This window comes from Panicum virgatum, chromosome 4N (genome assembly GCF_016808335.1).
Source record: "Panicum virgatum strain AP13 chromosome 4N, P.virgatum_v5, whole genome shotgun sequence".
NCBI classification, from domain to species: domain Eukaryota; kingdom Viridiplantae; phylum Streptophyta; class Magnoliopsida; order Poales; family Poaceae; genus Panicum; species Panicum virgatum.
Window position 1 is genome coordinate 15,082,513 of NC_053148.1, and position 11,036 is coordinate 15,093,548.

The 11,036-nt window shown below is 44.7% G+C and overlaps 1 pseudogene; it reads left to right on the forward strand.

Moving 5' to 3' along the window:
• The first annotated feature begins 8,844 nt into the window (after positions 1-8,844).
• Positions 8,845-9,300, forward strand: LOC120669167 (annotated as a pseudogene).
• Positions 9,301-11,036: the final 1,736 nt, after the last annotated feature.

Here is an 11,036-nt window from a genome sequence, read left to right on the forward strand (position 1 = left end):
TCTGAAATTTCAGGACAGCTCGCAGCAGCTCATTAGTCTCCTCAAACTTGATAGTCATCCCCCTCACTTGCTCTTGGGTCTGCCGCAACAAACTTTGGTTTTCTTCGAGTGCGGCCTGCTGAGTTTGAAGCTGTGCCTTCAACTCTTCCTGCTTCCTAGCAGATTCCTCTCTTTCAGCTTGGAGGGCTGCCTCAAACTGAGCTTGCATGCGTGCTTGTGCTGCTGTCGATGAGGACTGACCAGTCTTTGACGGTCGAGGGACACCAATGTTAGGAAGAAATGTGGATGAGCGGCTGATCTGGCTAAGACTTTCATCAACAATCTTGGAGGGGGACTTTTTTGCTTCTCCTTCTTCTGGCTCTCTATTCTTCTCTGCCATCATTCGTTCCTACATAAAAAGAATGCACTTCATAACAAGGCCGCAGAACAGTGTCGAAACAGGCATGTATTTTAGTACAACAGATGTATCCAATCACTTTGGAACTTACATATATATCATTGGCAAGAGGAGTGCGACCATTTTTTTGACTATTCATACATTCCCCAAAGAACTCTACAGCATCTGGCTCACAGTTGTTGTACTTAGGCCTCTGCAGCATGTAAAAGCCTTGAATTACTTTGAAGCACACATCTCAGTTTGCATTGCGTAGTAACAAAAGGATCCAGGCCAACACCAGGCAATCAGTGTGCATATAGAACAAAATAACGACATAAAGAATTTGAACATACAACCCAAAAGCAACCCAAAAGTGTGTAGTATAGTACCCCAAAAGTGAAAGCAATAGTATTACCAGGCTGTATTGATGGGCTATGTAGGACCTAGAACCCATTTTTTGGTGAAGGTGCACGTTGCCTCGATTTACTTTATTCTTTGCAAATGTCTCCTGCACCACAAATGCAATACAAACTTTTAATTCACATGCACAGTTTGATTGCATATTAACAAAAGCAGTGATGCAGGGCATGGACCTGATTCTTTGGGTCACACCAGTACTCTACGAGCTTGATCCACTCCTCTTTCTTCATTTTACGTGGAGGTTCTTTGGCCAACAGCTGTTCCTTTGTCAGGGACTCATCGAAGTACTTCCTTTTTAGGTGATACCTCTGCTGCCTTACTCCCTTCTTAATGATATCAGTGCATGCAGATTTACTTGGTCCCTCATTCTTAACATCGACATCCAACCTATTCTGCAGCCACACAAATCATTTATTAGAAAAAATTCCTTACATGGGAGTAGAGCTAGTAATGAAAGAAAGTAGTTGTAGTGAAATAGGTGTCTCACCGCCACTTTGTCAAGGACTTTTTGTACTTCTGCTGGGCCCCCATCTCTTTCATAAAGCTTCCAAGATGTGTAGATAGGCAGCTTGTCTCTAAGAGCTACACCAGTTTCTGATACCAGCTTCGCAGCTTGAAGTGGGACATCAGGTCTTTTCTTCCCTTCAGCCACTTGGATAGCCAGCTTGTTTCCTCTCTTTATCATCTTCTCTAAGCCAACCCCAATGGTTTTCTTGCGGACTTCCTTTCGGGGCGCTGCATTGGCAAACAACATGCAAACTGGGTTATTATAGCATCCACAAATGTAGATATTGAATGTAGATAATAATGGTTGGAAACGCATATTGATTACCTGGAACTAAGTCACCAACTGGTTCTCCTTCATTTGTATGACCCTCTGAATCGGCATCAACTAGGTCATTTGAGTCATTGATGTCGTTGCTTTGCCTAGAGCTCTGTACACCTGGCGAGGTTTCTATAGGATATGATTGGTTAACACTAGTTGTGGGAGTAAGTTGCGGAAATAGGGCACGAGTGGGTGTAGGAGTAGGAGTACTATGCTCAGTGTTTCCACCAGGCGCAGATACGGGTTGACTGTTTCTGGGTAATCTAGAAGGACTAGGCAGCTTGCTGGCACTGGAAATGGGATTAGTTTTAGGGTTGGCTTTCGAAGTGGTCTTAGGAGGCAAGGGCAGTCTTTCCCTAGGTGGTGGACAACCTCCAGGCGAAGGCATGGCTGCCTGTTGCCTAGTCAATCTGGTAGGCGTGCGCGGTGGCAACTGTTTTACAGCCGCCATTTGTGCCATCTTTTGCTTCTTCTGCTGAGGGCGAGTTCCTGGAACCATCGCTCCTACCTGCCAAGAGAAACATGCATCTTATCAATTAAGGAACAAGTGTGAAGTACATTAAATGACTATAATGAAGTACATGATTGAAAAAGACTGACAAGATACTTGTTAATTGGACTAGTAATGCATCTCACCTCAGTATTATCCTCATTATTTAGGTCATCATCACTCTCAGATTGGTTATCAATGTCAGAGGATGGGTCATATTCTTTGTTAGAATCGCTATTGTCAGACACTACTATCTTCCTTTTGCACTTTTCCTTTTTGGAAATAACATCTCTAACTTCCTGAGGTAATATTGGAATGCCAAGAGACTTAAAATGTTCCTCGATATCCCTTACCCTTTCATCCCTGTCCAGCTCATACTGGGTTTTTGTCATTTCTTACTTAGTTTCATCAAACGCACAGAGAGCAGAAACTGGATTCAGTTTCTGTAAAAGAGATGGAAAAGAACTAACAAATCAATATTCTTTGAAATCTTAGAAAGAAGGAAAAATAACAATCAAGAATAACATAGCAAGTTACGTACAGCCATGGGCAAGTTTTATTAGTCAGACAGAGAACAATTAGCAAAACACACAAGCACTGGAACCAAACGTCTCGAACAATTAGTAGAACACACAAGCAATGGAGGAGAAGGAGGAAGTAGAGTACCTTTGGAGCAGGAGGAAGTAGAGTACAGCCGGCGTTGAGAAGTGCATGTGGATGTTGTCGGGCGACGCTGTCGGAGCAACGTTTAGGACGTCGACGGGGCTCGCCGGCCTCCGGCGTTGAGGTGGAACCGCGCTTGGCACCGCTAAGTTGCGGGGAGGGAGGAGGAGGCCATGCTAGTTGGCGTGGTGGGCTTCAGGGACAGCGGGGTGGTGGGCGCGAGTAGCGGTGGCGAGGGGGCGCGAGCGGCGGCGGGGCGGCGCTAGGGTTTGCGCGGGTCTGCGGGGATTTTTCCCCTTTGTCTGACCGGGCAAGAGGATAAGGTGAGGGGGGGAGGGGGTTTGGATGGCTTGAGCGGGAAGTGGGGTGGGTCCCGTGTGTCGGCGAGTGGGATAGCGCGGGAGAGAGCTAGGTGCGGCAGTGAAAATTTTGGCCTGACGGGTGGAGCCGGATTGTCGGTGGCCGGTCCTAGACTAGGGCAAAGTTGGTTCTGATGCAACAGGTCCACTTGTCAGTAACCCTTTGAGTTCTATTAGGTCTTTAGACAAAAAATTGGTGTACTAAATACTTTCAAATTAAAAAGTGATGAACACAAAGATTGCACACCTCATGAAAATGCACACTTTTTTTTTGGTAGTTTGTTCATTCGACAAAGTGGTTGTAAGTTTGTTCATGAAAATGACATATCTCACTTATAGTTCATGGAACTATAAGAGAGATTGTAAATTTTATGAACTACTTTACTTTCACTTTGTCAAATGGGCAAATGGCCAAAATAACAATTGTTGGTCTTCATGAGTCGAACAACTCTCGTGTTCATGACTTTTGTACTTGAAGTCATTTGGAGTTTCAAATTATGGTTTGATGTTGTATATTCTTTTAAATTCAACTTTTTAATCGTTCAAACTTTGTAATAAGAAAATATGACCAAAATCAACACAACAATTTGACAGATCATGATTTTAGAAATTTTTATAAAAAAAGCATCAGATTTTGAGATAGTATGTAGGAGAAAAACTTATTACAACATTTTGCCACGGATTAAAAACACAAATGTGTGAGCAATTCACAGGGAGCAAGAGAGGCTAATGAAGATATTGGCCCACATGTCATTGATACGGTGGACCACTTGGCACTCAAGCCTAAATAACATCTGGGTCCACATGTCATATATAGTAGGGGTACTTCACTTATGCTGCCAGTTTCTATATCTTTTTTAAAAAAAACTTAGCTACGAAGCTCAGTGTGGCTGCTCGGCCACTGCACTAGCCATCCCGCCGCCCCAACCTGCTGCCTCGCCGGCGACTAGCACCTGCAAGCTCGCTGCCGATCTGCACGTGCTGCCACACCGCCGACCTGCACGTGCTGCCTCACCGGCAAAAAATCATCTGCAGTTGCCGCCCCTCCCCTTACCTGCATCTCGCACCCATTCCCTCGAACCCATCGAACCCGCGGTGGATCTTGTTCGGCAAAACGAGCTGCTCCACTGCCCACCAGCAGCCACGGCAACCACCCCCACAAGGTGAGCTCAGTGGCTCACAAAAAAAGGTGAGCAAATCGATGTGTACATCTTTCGATTTAGATTTTTCTTCTAGTGTTTTTACTTTAGTCGAGGGATTTATGATGGATTTGTTACTCTTTGCACCTAATTTTATCCAGTTCGAGATGGATAGAAGTTGGATTTATAATAGTGCACTATTTTTGCCGGCCTTTTTGTCTGGTGTTCTGCAATTCATGGAATATGTCAGAGGTAGATATAGTGTAGATGAGAAAATCAAGTGCCCATGCCGAAAATGCCTGAACCAGATAGAGAAAAGCCTAGATGATGTACACGAGGATATCGAACTCAATGGTATGTCTAGGTGCTATACTAGGTGGGTTCACCATGGAGCGGAAGAAGATGATGTTGGACAAGATGAAGATGGAGAACTCGCTATTGTACCTGAAGATATGTCATTGGACGGAAATGACCAGGCAGCACTTGACGAGGAAGGACAACTCGAAAATGTCGTAGATGACAGTGCAAGGGGAGTTCAGGGGTTGATTCAAGATTTGCGCGATGCAGCAAGCCATGGCTTTGGTGGTAACTTATATAAACAACTCATGAAAGAGGCAAAGCGTGAACTTTATCCAGGTTGCATCGAGGAGACTAGGCTATCATTCATTATTAAACTGTTGCATATAAAAGTGTACAATCGGATAACAACATCTGGGTTCGATGCATTCCTTGAGTTGATTTCTTCATCTTTGAAGAATGTGCCCGGACTTCCTAAGTCCTATAACGAGATGAAAGCTCTGCTTCGGAAGATTGGTTTTGGTTATGTTTGTATTGATGTGTGCAAGTATGATTGTGCCTTGTTTTGGAAGGACCATGAAGGCGATGATCATTGCCCAATTTGTGGCTTCACAAGATGGAAAGTGAACAAGGAGGGCAGAAAGAAAGTTCCTCACAAGGTCCTCCGTTACTTTCCAATAATTCCACGCCTTCAAAGGTTTTTTATGTCAAAGCAGCGGGCACAATATGCAAGATGGCACAAGGAAAAGAGGGTACCCATTGAGAATGAAATGAGACATCCTGCTGATGTGGAAGCTTGGAAAGATTTTGATGAGACTTTCAAGTCTTTTGCAAATGATCCCCGCAGTTTGAGGTTAGGCATTGCTACTGATGGATTTAACCCATTTGGTCAGATGAGTAATTCATATAGCATATGGCCAGTGATAGTTGTACCATACAATTTTCCACCATGGATGTGCCTGGACCAATCCAATTATATGCTTGCTTTACTAATTCCAGGCAAAAAATCACCAGGCAAAGATTTCCATGTGTTCATGCAGCCTTTGATAGCAGCCTTTGATAGCAGACTTGATAGAGCTTTGGAAGGGTGTAAAAACTTATGATTCAGTTGAAGGCAAAGACTTCAGCCTGCGTGCCGCGATTCTGTGGGGAATCCATGACTACCCTGCATTAGGCACCATGTCAGGCAGAACCACTAAGGGTTACTTTGCATGTGTGCACTGTGATGAGAATCCATGCTCCGAATGTCTTAGAAACAAAATTGGTTTCATAGACCATAGACATTTCCTCCCTAACGACCATGCTTGGAGGACAAACAAATCTTTCAATGGCAGGCATGAAAAAAGAGAGAAGCCATGGAAATTTAGTGCAGATGAGGTTATGGAAAGGTTGGATGAAGTTTGCTATGTTCCAAGCAAGAATCCAGATAAGCCAAAATCAAGAAAACAACGTCGTAATGAAGATGAACCAGTATGGCATCTGAAGGTTAGCTTGTATGATTTACCATACTGGTCAAAATTGAAGCTACAATACAACCTTGATGTTATGCACATAGAGAAAAACATATGTGAAAACATTTTGTCAACTCTACTTAATATTCCAAACAAGACAAAGGACACCATCGCTACTAGACTAGATTTGGAGGACAGAGGTACAAGAAAAGAGCTTCATTTGCTAGATGACAGTGGTAGTTCATCATCAAAGCCAAGAGCTTGTTATGTTCTAAAACCAGAAGACAAGAAGAAGTTCTTGCAATTTGTGAGCAATGTTAAGTTTCCAGATGGCTATGCCTCCAATATATCAAGATGTATCAATATGGAGGGAGGAGGATCAATGCATGGGTTGAAAACAGATGACTGTCATATAATGCTGCAACATATTTTACCAACTGGCCTTCGTGGTTTGGTGCGCAAAGACGTATACGAAGTAATTACTGAATTGGGTACTTTTTTTTAGACAACTTTCCTCCAAAACTCTAAAGGTTGATGCACTACACCAGATGAAGGAAAATATTGTGCTTATCCTTTGCAAGCTAGAGAAAATTTATCCTCCAGCATTCTTCGATGTTATGGTTCACCTAGCAGTACACTTACCTAATGAGGCACTCCTTAGGGGACCGGTGCAGTATGGATGGATGTATCCCATTGAGAGAAGGTTGGGCAACTTTAAGCGTTTCGTCCGCAATCAAGCAAGACCTGAAGGATCTATTGCAGAGGCATACACTGCCTATGAGTGTATGACCCAGTGCTCAACATATTTCAGTGACATCATTAGTAGGTTCACTAGGCCTGAAAGAAAGTTAGATGGAGAAGAGAACATCTCACCCAATGGTTACTCTATTTTTGGTCATGGTATTAACCTGTTGGGTGCTTCAAAACTTCATAACCAAGACAAAGACTATGACTCCATGATTTGGTTTGTTCTAAATAACTGCGAAGAGGTTGATGAATACAAAGAGTGAGTAATTCATGTTATTACAGCCATCTTTATTCAATACTAGTGTCACAAAATAACTAATTAGCTTCTTCCTTGGCAGCATGTATAGGGCACAATTAGAACAAGAAGAGGTCAACGATGTTGGAAAAATGATGTCAACACAATTCACTGCATGGTTCGAGAATCATGTGTGTGCTACTTCTACAACATGACTTCATAATTTATGATCCAATCCATTTTCAAATCACTAATTCTGTATGTTTTTTACCTACAGATTACCAAATTGAAATACGAAGACTCAACACTTGTTGATGAAGACTTGTACTCACTAGCATGAGGGCCGGATCCGCGCATGCATTCGTACACAGCCTGTATAATCAATGGGGTTCGGTACCACACTATGGCTCATGACGAACATAGGAAGACACAGAACTCCACCATCAAAACTGCAGGTACTCACGGTGATGACACAATTGACTTCTATGGGACAATCACAGACATTATTGAGTTGAGTTATAGTAGGAACAGCAAAGGGTGTAGAACTGTTATCTTATTACAATGTGAATGGTACCATCTTGGGGGAAGGACATACCAGATGAAAGATGATGGTTACTTCAAGAGCATAAACATCACAGGTCGATGGTATAAGGATGATCCTTTCACTATGGCCACAGATGCTACACAATTATTTTTCTTGGAAGATACAAAATTAGGTCCATGTTGGCGAGTGCTTCAAGAATTTGGCCACCGACATATATTTGATGTCGAAGAGTCCCACACAAACCAACCAATCCATGAACAAGTACAAATGAGATGTCAAGAGGCATACCAAGAGGAGCATATTTCATCTACAGATGGTGCAGTGAGAGACATTCCTCTAGATATGGATTTGTTGCACATGGATAATGAACCAGGCAGCCCTATTAGTACAGACCTCGTCGAGAGCATCCGTCGACAAAAACATATTGCTCAAGGTGATGAAGCAGATCGCGAAGATGAAGATGAAAATGAAGATGAAACCTACCTTGAGTACCATAGTCCAGAAGAAGGCAACACTTCAGGAGAACATAGTGATGTTGATTGACCTTTGCATTTCTAGAGATTTGTGAACCATGAACTTTTCTATTATTGATTTTGTTGTATTTGAATTATTCTACTACATTTGTATCCGATTTGTGAGATTGTAAGACCTTATATGCAATGTTTCTGTTTTTAGTGGATACTTCATGTCTGATCCAAGTTACAGTGTCCAGATTTAATTCACATGATGTATATCTATATAGTCCAAGGTTTCTGTGTTTTCATGACACATGAAAATGTCATGGAATGCACAGAATCTGTCCTAAAATATATTTCTGGGTTTTTATGACCCCAAGGCCATGTCATGGAAAGTACAAAATCTGACACAAAATGTAATTGGAAGTGACATAGATGCTGCAAAAGTTTCAACCCACACAATTTTCACATCAAAGCAAAAGTGATCTTTATTTCCAACATACATCAGCATTGCACATACATAGGGCATACTACTGTCCACCACAATAGGTTAATACAACATGTTCTTCAACACTACAACTTCAACACAAAGGCCCATACATCATCAGAATTGCCTACTTCAATACAGCTACAACCAAGCCAGTGGCCAACACCACGAATATTGTTACATTCACACATCCACAGACAAGACAAATGCAACTTCCCAAGCCTTCCCTGTTCTTGCCAACCACTTCCTTCATCTCATTCAGATTTTGCTCCAAGCTATCAATTTTTCCCACCAGCTCAGGAACTTCTGTTGTCGAAGCAGCTGCAATGGTCGAGGAAGCTGGAAGTAGATAACCATGATCCTCAAGGTACACCACATATTCCTCCTCGAACCAATACCTGGAACATCTCCCCTGCATCCAAATGACAACCACAGACAATTTAACACCAATAGTGCACGCACTGAATGCTACAAACACTACCATTCTCAGGGAAGCACATTCAGGGAACCACTGAACTGAAATTTCCATAGCCTTGCCGGGGGGTACTTGAAAAACCTCTTTCCAATATTATACTGAGACTTCATGGTAGTGGCAGCAAACACCCGCACATCCTTGCAAGTCGGGCACATGATCAATGGTAAACCGGTCATATCATCAAGCGGCGCCTGCAGATCGACAGCAGTGGGCGGAGGCACTGCAGCAACAACAGCAAGGGGTCCAGGTTGCAGGGCAACCCGAGCTGCGCTTGACCGCCGAGTTCGAGCGGTTGAGGAGGACTCCTGCGACATGACAACTGAAGAGGGAAGGTGAGCAACAGTGAAAGGCAACAGAGGGGGGGGACAAGGAGGGGGCACTACCAAAATGACACACCTAGGGCGATGAGGAGCTGCCACCGCCGAGACAACGCTCAGCCTACGAGCCGCGGTCGGCCCGCCCGCCCGCAAGCCGCGCTCACCCCGCCCACCACGCTCCGCCGCCCGCCCACCGCGCTCAGCCTGCCAGCCAGCCGTGCGCGCCTCGCCGCCCAACCGACCTCCGCTTCGCCGCCAAACCGGGCCCCTCCGACGCTCCGCCCGCCCGCAAGCTGCGCTCAGCCCGCCAAGCTCCGCCGCCCGCCGCGCTCCGTCAACCCTAGCTTCACGCCGAGATCCGCCACCAGCCAGCCGCCGCGCTCCACCTGGCCGCCCGCCAACCCCTCCGCCTGCGCCCGGCCGCCACGCAACACCGGCCCACCCGCCGCCGGCAGCCACGCTCGGTCCAGCCTCTCGCCGGCAGCCGCGCTCCGCTCGCCCAAACGCTGCCCGTCGCCTCTCGTGTGGGAGTGGGGGATTTTGGGGAATGATTCGAAATAGTCAAAGTCCTACTGGGAGTATATTCACGATTTTTATTTTTTTAGGACTATGGCTGAATAATGACGATGGGGACCGTCATGTCAAAATTAAAAAACAATGACGCTTCAAAAAGGTCACAAAAAACCACTCCACGTCATCACAAATACAATTCCATCGATCGGCTACTGCCGGCCGGTATTTTGTGACGACACACGGCATCTTTAGGTGAGATAATATAGAGTGTCGTCACAAATAGTTCAAGGTCTCATGAATTTATGATGCCACTGTTTTTTTCGTCATATTATTTTACAATATATGACGATATTTGTCCTCGTCATGGGGACTTTTGTCATAAAAAATTAGAATTCTTGTAGTGCGTGATGTGGTATTTTATTTTTTCTCATCAAATGATCTTGTTTTCATTTTCTTTTCTCAGTATCGTCGGAAAGGAACTGGGGTCCGTGGCCGGCAGTGAGCCGTGGTGCAGCTCTTGGATGGTGGCGAGCACGGTGGCCGACCGCAAACATGGCAACAGTAGGGCACAAAGCTTTTTTAAAAAAAATTCGCAATGTTCAGTACCGGTCGTAGCCATGCGCCGGGACTAAAAGATGAGGCCTTTAGTCCCGGAATGGGGTCCCATTTGGGAAACTAGGACTATTCTTGGCTCACTGGGACAAATCAATGTTTTTATACTAGTGGTGATAACTCATCATTGTGATCAAAGCTATTGTCTTGTTCATCCTCCTCTTCCTCCACCCCTCCAATTCCTACAAGAGAAAATGGATGTAGCTGCGTGTTGACGGCCCTTTAGTCAGAAATAAAGCCATCAACTCCTGCATCTTTTCATAACTTTCGAACACCAAAAGTAGTTATAGGGCTTAATACTAACAATTTCCACGAGTTTTGGTGATTCTTGGATTGCAGGCACCCACACCCGGAATAGAACCAAAACAGATGAAAGACGCAACACAAATGCACAGAATATCCGACACTGCGTCATATCAATAAAGAGGGCCCACAAACTAGACCAAACCGACCAATCCAGCCCCGGCACCGACCTATCTGACATCAGGACCCACCAAGCAGAGACCCAGCAGAAGGCGGTGGCCAGAGGCGGCCAACAGGGTTCGGCCGACCCCACATGGCAGTGAACCAGGCTGAGATTTGGCGGGAAGCTCGTTCTTATCCTCTAGAAGGCGGTTATCCATGTTCCCA